The 12,170-nt window shown below is 37.3% G+C and overlaps 1 protein-coding gene across 2 annotated transcripts in view; it reads left to right on the top strand.

Moving 5' to 3' along the window:
- The window catches only part of GMDS (GDP-mannose 4,6-dehydratase), a 417,125-nt gene that overhangs the window by 37,638 nt on the left and 367,317 nt on the right, over positions 1 to 12,170 (top strand). The window lies entirely within an intron of this gene.

Raw genomic sequence — 12,170 nt, forward strand, 5'->3', positions numbered from 1 at the left:
ATTCAGGATATGGATGCTAATTGGCATGATACAGTTGAAAAATGTAGAAGCACATGTTTTCTAGCCTTAGGAAAAAGTTATTCTTTGATAACATTGTAGTCAAAGCCTTAATCCACAAATGTACAACAGATGCCTTCTTCATATTGTAACGTGGCATAAAGTGCCATGATGGGATGATATGAGTTTTCCAAAATGGTTATCTTAAGTGAGGTTATGATGCAAATAAAAACATCTTGAAGAAGTCTTCTACTGTAAATAAAGTTTAGGTGAAAAGCTTTTGGAAGCTACTGGGATGGGGCTGGATCAGCATTTGAGACCGAGGTGTCTGAGTCTGCCCTCAAGCCCACTCAAGGACCTGTCCCTAACTGTTGTTCATTTAACAGCTTTCAAGCCATCACTTGACAAAAAAGATTTTTTTGATTGTCCTGGTTATTCTATTCAGTTGTATACTTTTAATCTAATCTGTATTATAGCTTCCAGCTATGTATCTTATTGCTAGTACTTAACCCTACTTTCCTTTTGCTGCAAAAGCAGGGAAGCCTGAAGCTTTAAAGGCTGTAGGAAGTTTTCTGGTAAGGAAGAGAAGAAAGTGGGCAGAAAGCAGATGGTGGGTGGTAGGAAATGGCTGAGAGCCTGCATTAAAGCATCTCTATTTGTCCTGTGATTATCTACCTTCCACCTTCCTCAAAGCTATTAAGGAACTAAGGTCAAAACTAGGATTTGTGGTTTCATGACTTCAACAAAGGACAGAGTGGGAAACAATTAAGGCAGTAAATACATTTTGATTTACAGTTCTGTTAGCTGTAGTATGGATGTTCCAGAAGTATCTACTGTGCCTTATCCCAACAATGCTACTTACTAGTACTTTCCTAATGTCTGTAAAAAGACTATAAAACCAGTTAAGGCCTTGTAAATCATCTCCATTACTTTGAAAGTTCTGGGGCTGATGGAAAGAGGATGACTCTTGTTGGTGCTGTGTTAAGACTGTCAATATAATTTCTTTGTCTAGAAGTGGGATGTGTGTTGTGTCCTGCCAGGATCTTGTCTGATGGGTTTTCCTGTGTTTTGAGGCTTAGAACTCATTTTAAAATGTTTGTAGTTAGCACATTGCTATTTCTTTATCCCTCATATATAATATATTTACAGAAGACATTTTTGGACAGGGTGAGTAGTATATAGTGGTAAAGAAGGATCTAAAGTGTCTTTTTTGCATGTGAAGTGTTGGATTCATGTGGGTTTTTTAACCTTTAAAAGGTTGATGGCTTTCTGTGGTGTCAGAAGGGGAACACTGGTGGAAAACTGTAATTATTCCAAAAAGGATCTCTTCAAGTAATGGTTATAGTCAAATGGTGAGGAGATAGCATTGCCACTGCTCACAAAATGCACATTTTTATGTAGAAACCTGCTTAGTGGCATTCATACTGTCTTAGGGTTTAGAAGCTGAAATAAATCACTGTGAAATAAAACAGGTTGTTATATGAGCAAGCAATACTGTGATTGCTCTGGTGGTAACCTGGTTAGTTATCCCACATGTGCAGAGAGTTTGGAGAGTTCATATGTCTGTATTCCACAGATTCAGTAATGCCTAGGAATTCTCTGTAGTTGCTTTTTTAATTATTATTATTTTATCCCAGGCCTTGGAAGACCCATATTTGTTCTGACTTTGCTTCATTTTCTGTTAAATCACGTAAACCCAATATCTCAACAATTTCACAGAAAGCCTTGAACCGTAGGACTTTGTTTCAAAGGTGGTGCTTAAGGGTGTATGAAAACTATTGCATGTGAGAGGATTTTAGTGTCAGTCTTCAGAAAACATAAGAATGCCTCTTGAGCTTTTAGGGAAGAATTTATTAGTCTTGTTTTTCTGGGTGATATCATAGATCTCAATTGTCTTTTCCATAAGGAGTTCTATATGCACAGCCTAAATATGGGAGTTCGTTTGGTTTGGGTTTTTTTAAGAACCTGCACGGTAGGTTTCTTTGTAAGGAACTATTGGTTCTAATAACTGAGTGCTTAAAAAAACCCTGATCTTGACACTAACACTTGACTAGTCTTATATGTCTTAACTTCCAAAATGCATGTTTTCTTCACTAAGGGATTGGCTCTACTTCTTTTTGCATTTTGTTTTCTTGCCTAAATTTGAACAGATCCTGCAAATCACAGCCCTGTGTGTGTAGCACTGTAATGCAACAAATATGCCACAAGATGGCTCAGCAATATAGCACCTGAGGCATTTCTTCAAAGTTTTTGGTTCACTTCACACCACCCTGTTTTACTGCAGTCCAGCTCTAATGTGAAAGCACTGGTTCTGCATAGTGTGACAACCTGCTATCGAGTTTCGAGGAGTACATAGTTAACTTTGGTGCATCACTGTGTAGTAGTGTGTGTTGCACAAGTGTAGAGGCAGGAAGGTAAGGTATCCTCTATGTGCTCTTATAGTGTGATATTACAACAGATTTGTATTTCAGACTTCTTGGAATTGATTTATCTGAAAGCAATTTGTTAGTCAGTTTTGAAGCTTTAATTGCAGCTTTGTTCTCAAACCCTTCAAAGTACAAATTGGCTTACTTTTTGTAGAGAGAGAAAATGGAAATAAGTAGTGTTATGATACTGAAATGTGAACTCTTTCCAAAAAAAAAGTTAAAGTACGGAAGACCACGCAGCTGCAGAAAGAAACATGATCCTTGAAATCCTAGTTATCTTAATATGTCTGGGACCAGAAAGTAACTATAAAAATGTCACCTTGTTTTGAAATAAAAATGGGAAATTCTCAGAGAACATAATCCCATACAATTTCCAATTTGACCTAGTGAAACTTCTTTTTAATTCTGGCTCAGGTACCAAAAGGAGTGCTAAAATAGTAATGACAGTGGTGCCTGAGCTAGAATGGATGCAGTTTTATCTCCTGTTGATAGCAGCTACAATCAACAGGAGAGAGAAGCTCCTGTTTCCTAATGCTGCTATCATGGGAGAGGTAGGTGTGACACTGAGGTAGGGAAGAGAGGATGCTGAAGATTCAGGGGAAAATGAATGTTTCCAGTGTTAAGATACAGATCTCTAGGAAAATACAGAATTATGATGAGGAGTCCTGTATTCTATTGCTTCTTCTATTTCTCAGTGTTGTGACCACATTTTGTCAGCACATAAGGAGTTAAATATATGGTGATCTGACTGTCATCAACTGCTGATCTTCCTGAGACTGGGAATGCAGGCCAGGACAAATCTGGCTGAAAGAGATGGGTATCATACAATTACCCGCTAAATCTTGAATTATTCTGATATGTAGTGTGTCATTTAGGCTTCTCAGCTGGTAGGTAGAAAATGAAAATAATGTTTTCTCCTGTAGCACTGGAATGTGACTAGTGTAATGAAGTCATTATATTGACTACTATGTTAGGGGCAAAAGCACATGTGATTACAACCAAGAAGAAAAGAGGAACGGCAAAGACATCTTAGATACTGAAAATGCTGGGCTGTTATTCTAATATATGATGATGATAGATATGTTTCACTAACCGCACTGGCATGGCATGCTTAAAAGTAGAGTCAGAAACAAGTGCTTACTAATCTGTTTTAACTCCTGATACTGAATGCACATGTAGTGCACATCTGCAGTTTATCTAGTGGTATTGACAGGTATTTTTAAATAGAAGTCTCCCTGCTGTAGTCAGAACTTAAAAAGTTCACCTAATTTTTCTAGTTTAATTTTACATCTGTAAATAAATGATGATATTTTTTAGCCATCCTGTCACAAGGTGGTTCAGGACAGCAATCCCTCACAGAGTGTATTAAGGTACCCTTTCCTCCCCTCAGGAAGATTTTGTCCAAGATAGTGTATGCATTTGTATGGTTGTGGTGCCTCAGCCGAATGCAGGCTGTACAAATTGTTCTGGCACCTATGGGGTTTGAATGGCCAAGAAACAGAAGTGGGCCTGGAGCTGGAAGCTGAGAGCAACATTGTAGAACTGGAGCTCTTAAGGTGGAACTTTGGTTACATGTACATGCTTGTCTACCTTTCATAATAGACTAATATTCATCTCAAAGAGCAGATCTTTGTAAGGGGAGGACCTTTCTTAGCATAGATCAAACCTCAAGAAGGGAAGTTTAGTGAATACCAAACTGTACCACAGCTGGTTTGACGTAGCTTTGTTCTGAGATCTTTCTTTTTGAACTAGCAGGTGGTTGATTTTTTTTTTTTCTTTCACAGCCCTGTGATCTTGAATCTCCTCTGCATAATATACTGACTAAAGGATCTTTGCTGGAAGCAGGACCATGGTAAAGGAAAGGGGAAATGCTATGTCTAGACTAAACCACAACTCTTTCTTCCTCCTCTAACGTGGCCAGTTCTACCCAAACCAAGCCTATAACAGAGGACTGATGAGATGGTTAAAAGTTTAGGCTGTTTTAGATGCTCACTCAGGATGCAAATGAGGAAAGTCAAGTCTTGCACTTTGCCCCCACATAAAGACATTTGTCCCACAAATGTGTGAGTCTTGTGTTACTTGGCCAGACAAGGGCAAAATATAGACTCTAATGGGGGAAAAGAAGTGGTTCCTAAATGAAAGTTTACAAGTTTGTCAAGAAGCTTCAGCTGAGACAGAGGAAAAGTAAATGGGTTTATATTTGATTCTGATATGGTAGGAAGTGTTTTCCCCACCTACGAAACCTGAAGTCTCTTTAGCTGAAAGTTTCTTGGCAATAATAATGGTCACACATCTGACAAAGCAACAAGTTGCTCTTTCTTCCTAACAGCACATTCTAACATAACAGCACATTCTAATATGGCTTTACTCCATAAACTGTGAACAAAAATGTTATCCTTCTCCCTCTCCTCTATTTTTGCCTCTTGGTTAGCAGCTACTATGACCTCTGAGTACATTCCTTGAACAGACTCCTACTAATTGGGCAGGGTTGGATGAAAACATTAATGATGTTAATGTATTGTTTAAAATCATTGATTTGCAGTGTATCAATATACTCCTTAGTCATTGCTTGGAGATTTTGGATTCAGAACAGATTAGGGACTTTGATTCCAGCAAGTAGACTTATTTGCTTTAAGTGAACCAGTTTTCCAAAAGAAAAAAATGACAGAATCAAAACCTAAAACTTTGAACAACAAATAGTTTCAAGATCTCTAACCTGTAAGCACATGAGAATATTCTGCTGAAGGCTACTGACAACAATATTGCCTTTTGCCTGGAGATGTGGGGACATTTTATATTGTCCCTGTACCCCTCCTTACTGGCTAATATATGAACAACTCCTTCAGTGTTGCAGATGGAATAACTTAGAACTGGAGCCAGATACCATGTCTTATTACAACCTCTTACTTAACTTGTAACTGGAGTAGACATAAAATAATACTCCATTAAACAAGTTAGGACCAAAAATGTTCATGCCGTTTATGGGAAGAGGCTCTGCATCAATGAGTACAGGGTATCTATCTCCTTTGGTGCCTTCATTCATTGTGCTTTAATTGCGAGTGAAAACATGCAATGTGAAAACATTCTCACAGTTAAGCAAGGTGTACTTCTATTTTTAGCAGCACTATTAGGCTTTTTCAAAATCAGATATGTATGTGTGTAAATGTTTAGGCACACATATACATGTGTTATTTAGCTATCTTTCATGAAACAAAAAAATTGAAGTTGTTAGGGCCAGAATGTTAGTGGGGTTTAAGGTGGGCCTAGTTTGTATGTCAGCTCCTGGAATGAGAAAGGAAATGCTTGAAGTCTTCTGACAAAGTTATTTGAAAGTTACTGGAGCTTTTTCTTAACCACAAAACCTCATACTTGTGTTCTGTGTTAAAGTAATTGCCTTTTGCTTTATTTTGTAAGAGAAAATACAAAATGCATCTTGTGTAGGCAACTGCTTAAACATACCTTATTACAGAAACTGGAAATCTTTCAGGTCTGATGAAATCTCTTTTTTCTTAGCTTGAAGATTGAGGTGATAGGAATGATTGGAATCTGCTTTTTCCTAAAGCAGAAATTGTCCTATTTGAGTTCTAGTTTACTGGGTTAGATTTGACTGTTTTTGTGGCCTCTAAACAGTTTTGTTAGGTTAACAGCTCATGTAAGTGCGGTAAGTATGTTCACTTGCAAGTATGTAGGAAGGAATATTTTTTTTTCCAGCCTCTGTCTGCTAAGTGAGAACAAGTCTTTTGGCAAAAAGAGAAAGGAAAATCTGGCATTGAAAAGAGTCAGTATTAAAATGATGAGACTTTAAAGGATGCTGTAGGAAGAGCTGGAGTTAGAGAGGGAATGGGGATTCCCCTTCCTCTCCTACAAGGAAATTTTCAGTATTTGTTTTACAGTAAAGGTATTTCTCATTTTTGTATAAGCAGATTAACAGTGGTAGGAAAACCTATCAGACTCACTTAGCAGCACATGCATTGCTGTTGTTTTGTACAACATGAACTCGAATCACCACTGTGATGTGTCTGTAGTCAAATAGCAAATGCTTATAGTCATTGTGCTTTCCTGTAAGAGGTGGGGACAAGGAAGTAAAAGATCAGGCATATGATCTGAAGTACAAAATCTTCTTATAAACTACCTTGTTTCCGTGTTTCCTGAGAAGTATTTATCACAGGATAAATATTTATGGTGTGTGGTCTGATACTTCAGAGTGTTACTGTTGTGTTATGTCAGCTTTTTCTGTCTACAAGGGTAGTGCTCTGAAACAATGCTCTTCTACTCATGTGCATTTAAAAATAAAGTACAGGAAAATGTGTCTGCAGGATCAAGTGTTTCTGTCTGTTCTCTAAAGGCAAATGAAACATATTTCATTGTTTCAAAATAGTGATCATAGAATCACAGAATGGTAGATGTTGGAAGAGACCTCTAGAGATCATTCAGTCCAGCCAATGATGCTCTAGATGTGAAGAAGTTAACTTTACAAGCAAAAATGTTTTGCTTCTTCGTTCCTGATTGTAAGGTACTCCAAAAAATAAGGTACAGGTTTCTGGGCCAAGAACTAGAATTAGCCAGACTTCAGTTTTGATAAGTTAACTGGTTTTGGTTTTTAAAATGAAATGTTTAAAGTGACTTTTATTCATTTTTTTCCTATGAAAAACTCATACCATGTAGTCACCAATTTCATTAAGTTTTGAGTCAGACTCAGGACAGCAGCTGAGGTCCTATGTGAGACTTCACTCGTAAGTACTGTAGGTCTTGGTGATTCTTTGTGCTGTTTCATTCTGGCAACAGAGGGTAAATGGTCTGACCTAGTTTTGGTATAAATTACAGGAAATTATATCGTTTTCTTGGATGGTTTACCTTTAAGCCTGTAATCCTACTTGACTGAGTTTGGGTTAAAAAAAAAGATAATAAATCCTATTGATATTATGGGATTGGAATTGACTTTTTGTTAGAATGACTTGAGACATGAAACAATACCAGATAATGCTAATTTTGATGGTTTTACCCGAGCTGTTCCTCTACAAGGAATTCTTGTATATATCTAGAAAAAAGGTGACATTAAAAGGGCTTTAACTGGGATTCTGACTAATTCTTTAATTCTCAAGTTTCAGTTTTATCAAAAGGCTGCTTAGTATAACAAAATAAGACAACTATAGTTTATGCTGGAATTTAGATCTCACTAACTTACACTTAGATTAAGTTAATTTCTTTGGGCTTGCTTCTTGAAGGGCAAAGGAAGAGATGAATGATTGTTGTTACACATATATAGATAACAATATAAAAATGTCTTAAGACATTTTGACAGTATTGAAAGAACATCAGTGATTTGCCTAAAGTTCATGGCTCTTAATCTTTTTAATCTGTGATAGGAAAACTGAAGTGCTGAAGGTTTTTATGGAAGATACCATAAGAAATTCCTGTTGAAGGATTTTTTCTTGTTTCCTTACAATGCAATAACTAGTCAATATAATTTGCATGGTACATCTTAACAATAGTACTGTGGACAATAGGAAACAAAAAAAAGGATGAACATAGATCCTGATTTTTGCTTAAAGCACAAATCTTCATACATACTAGATAAGTGAGATGAAAAGTAAGTTCGATAGATGACTTTTGCATCACTAACAAAGTGATGCCTGCAAACTTCTCTAATAGTGATGTTTTGGGTTTTTTTGTGAAAGGTTGATACCTTAATATTGTTTTAACAAAAAAAAAGGCAAACTTGCTTTTGTCTGTCAAAAACCAAGTCTGTTAATCAGTGTAATTATGCTAGGTAATGGTTGTGGCTTACTCTTAATCCCTGTAACACTGTAGTTAAGCAGGATAATGACTTACGTATTACATTTATAAATCAGAAATGTACTGTTCTGACTTGTGTAGACCAACCTGTTTATCTGGAGAAAGATTCTAGTAAAAGAACCTGAGGAGTACAGTTTATCGTATACCACCAAAGGAGAACGATGGATTGAACTGTAATAGAGTATTTTCTGCCTGGTATAACTTTGACATCTCTGGTCATCAAGCAATAACACGCTCTGTTAGCATTTTCTACGTTCCTATGTGTGCTGTGTGATGTATGTACTGATGCACCAAGAAAATCAAAGTCTATCCTTGTACATGGCTGGTAAGGAGAGGAGTTGGCTGCCACCATCTCTGTCCAAGAGCAGAAGTTGGAGGTTGGAGTTTGCTGCATCTAATGCCTGTCCATGGTTCAGCACAATGTGGTAAAGGGACTGTTGCTGCTGCACAAAGCAGTTCCTGAGCTGCAATAGCAGTACCTGTGGAAGCCAATGTGAGGAACACCTGGGCTGCTGAGCAGAGGGATGTCAGGTGGGTGTTTGCAGAGAGAGTTTAGGTTTCAGGGTTGAGATAAAAAGAAAAGTAATGGTGGCAACTGTGACAGCAGTGAAGGAGATCAAAGAGCTGATCTTGCAAATAGATGGATGTATTTTCTTCTAGGATGGCTTCCTGATGCAACTTGAAGTGCTCAAAGAAAATAAGATTCCAAGCTTGGAAACATTGCCAAAAATAGTGACGTTCAGACAGAATTTGACCTGTCATGGTGGTGGAGGTGGTGGAAGAGAGCAATGGGGACAGTGTTGTAAAATTAGCAGTTGCATGTATTTGATAAATATGAAAATTTAGAGGTCAAATCTTGACCCTGGTAGCAGGTTGTGGTCCTGGGAACACCACAGATTCTTTGGTAGTGATTGATATGAAAAAGGCAGCCAGCCTCAGGAGAAAGAATGAATGAGAGATGATTTGATCATAATTCAAGAAAGATAGGACATCATGAGAAAACAGAAGGCAAATCCATTTTAAACCTGAAAGAACTATGAGGAAGACTGTAGACTGGTAGTAGTAAACTAGAATACTAAACAACTATTAAAAAAAAATTCTTGCTTACCAGGAACAAAGATGAGTTGATGTAGACTTTAGAATTGTAGAAGTCTTCCATAAGAAGCAGGAGGGTGTTCAGGGCTTGAGTAAATGGTCAAGGTTGATGTGCCTAGTACACAAGCTTTAAACTTGGAAACAAGAGAACAATTTGGGGATGATACTGGTATGAACTGCACGTTGAGCTATTCAGGTATAGCTGTTACCAGTAATCTTTCTCAAGGAAAGCCCTCAGACCTGGAGTGCCTTCTGATGGTCATATTTTCTGAGCCATGATTTTGTGTTCAAAATGTTGTATAATCTTCAGCTTCCTACAATTCATGCCTTAGTATGACATGAAATGATTGAATCAGTTCAGATTCAATTGAATGTGCTTAAGTTTTTTGGTTGAAGGAAGTTTTCAAAATAGGACAAAAACCCCAACCAGGGTTAAATCTGGTATCTGTTATTAATATCTACCTATAATTTTGAATATCTTATATTCATGACACATTCTGACTAGGGAAAGGTAGGAATTACAGGTTTGACAATAAGTGGTCAGAGTAACACTTATGCGTATGGGGAGGAGAATATTCGTAGTGATTAGAGAAGTTCTGTAATAACCTCCCTCCTATTGGAGCCAGAAATGGTCTTCTACTTTTCTTTAGCTGAAGCTATGAGAAAAGGAGTTGTTTTCTATTGTAACACTAGAAAATGGTGTAATATTGGGTGAGGTTTGCTAATTGTTTCTGATAAACCTTGTAGGGACCTGACTGAAGGTGTCAGCAAGGCATGAGTTGCATAGATGCTTTGGAAATAATAATGGTTTCCTTGCAGTTGGGTTGACAGATACCAGAGCAAATTCTTTTTTTCTCCCAGAAATTCTTTACAATTGCAACCCATCCTGTTCTGGTTTCTAACCAAGATTATCCAGCCTCTGCATCTTGGGTTTTTACACTTAATTCTTTCCATTTTGAGAAGGGGATTCCTTGGTGCTTCATTGGATGTCTTTTGATTGCCTTCAGTAATATTTATCACTGACTTGAGTTTTGTTTTGCTGGACCTCAACCCATTCAATTTTGAAGGACCAACTATTGGTAAACATGTATGTGTTGTAATCCTTCCTCCAGCCTGGGAGAGGAGAAGCTCCACTTGCATTATGTCTTGCAGAAGGTAGGATAAACTTATCTCCTTCCATCCCCTCCAAGTATTCACTCAGATTTTAAGGTGACTGCTTATCATGATGGCTGCAGTTGTCCTTTGGTGCTGGATGAGAATTAGCAACTTCTTCAATAATAACCCAACTAAAACTGTTGCTGAGGGGTAGTTTCTTGTTTCCCAATTTGAGTTCACAGAAGTGTCTGATTACTGAATGAAGTGGGGTGGGAGGGAAGGAACAGCAAAATATTTGCTTGTGGTCACAAACCAAAACAAATCCACTTTATCTCCCTCTTTTCTAGTGGGTTTGGGCAGTGATTCTCTCCTCCTGTCCTCCTGATCTGACTCATTCCTAAGTCTCATCATCTCACTGTGTGCCACACTGGAAACTTCCCCTTGAAAAGATGAGATCAAAAGTGTAAGCTACAGTAGAATTAAATGTTGTCAAGTAGCAGGGCTAGTCATGTTTTTGTGACAGTAATTACTGTGACCTTGTAATTAAGGTTGAGAATAATACAGATTCTTTTCTGAAGGCTTGTTACCTAACAATTTTTGTAAGGATTTACTGTCTCACTTTTAAAAATCCATACTGAACTAAAAAATCTGATACTGATAATTGAGTCACTGAAGAGTTGGCTGTTTCTGTTATGAAGCATATGTGTAGGTTCTTCGTATTACAAAGTAGCTTCAACTCTGGTCACTTTAGGTGTTTCATCTTTTGTATTGAGTATAATAGACTTCTACAAGTAATGCTTTTTAAAAGTTACTCTTCTGCTGATGTGTTTGAGAATAGTAGTTCAAACAATACTGTTCTGTAAAGACTGTTATGTTATTCAATATGAATCTTATTTTGCTTGATTCCGTGGGTGTGCTTCCTTCTCTCTCCTCAGTGAGAATTTGACTAATGCTGTTTATATTACTGTTATCAAGATGTGGAATCAGTAGCTTCAGAAACAATCTCTCTCTTTGTAAAACATGTTCTTTTATGTAGACATTAGAAAATACTTTGGCACATATGTTTCTTTAGTAAGACTGAAGTTTCCTTATGAAATATGTTTTTTGGCTGTGCAAGGGATAAGTGCATTTAAATTTCCACCTGAAGTTGTGGCTACAATCTGCGTTTAGTCTCCTGCAAGCTATTTTCTGGAAGCTGCTGCTGCTTTTTTTTTTTACATTCTTAGTATACACCTTCAAAGCAATCTGATAGTTTAGTTGAATTTCATCAAGATAAACTAATAGCTCAGGAGATTGAGTTATGCCAGTGCTGACTTCCCCTTCTGAGATGAAAACAACAACTAGTGTGAGCTCTGGGGTTTTTCTCCTCTCTGTTTCAATTCCAGTGGGGAGATGGTTAGAATACTTGCTTAGGATTAGCAACATGGAAGTAATTTGGAAGCTTATGTTCTCAAATGGTTCAATAGTAACCTCATTGGAGAAAATTGTTCTCATATCACCTTCACAGGATAGATCAGCTTATTTCAGTGGACAAATGTTTTAATATTTACTGTGCCTTCATCGACTTTTAAGTATTCAAAGTTTTGCTCTAGTAACAAATTTTCAAAATTTGCTATGAAGCAAGCTTTAAAAAAAAAAAGGGTTTTGCAAACTGTTTTGCATGGGAGTAGTCATAAAATTATACCAAGCCTCTTCCCTGGAGGTAACAGGTACTGTTACTTGCTAATAAATTATTAATAAATAATTGTGTGGTTATGTTCA

Source organism: Colius striatus, chromosome 4 (assembly GCF_028858725.1).
Source record: "Colius striatus isolate bColStr4 chromosome 4, bColStr4.1.hap1, whole genome shotgun sequence".
Classification (NCBI taxonomy): Eukaryota; Metazoa; Chordata; class Aves; order Coliiformes; family Coliidae; genus Colius; species Colius striatus.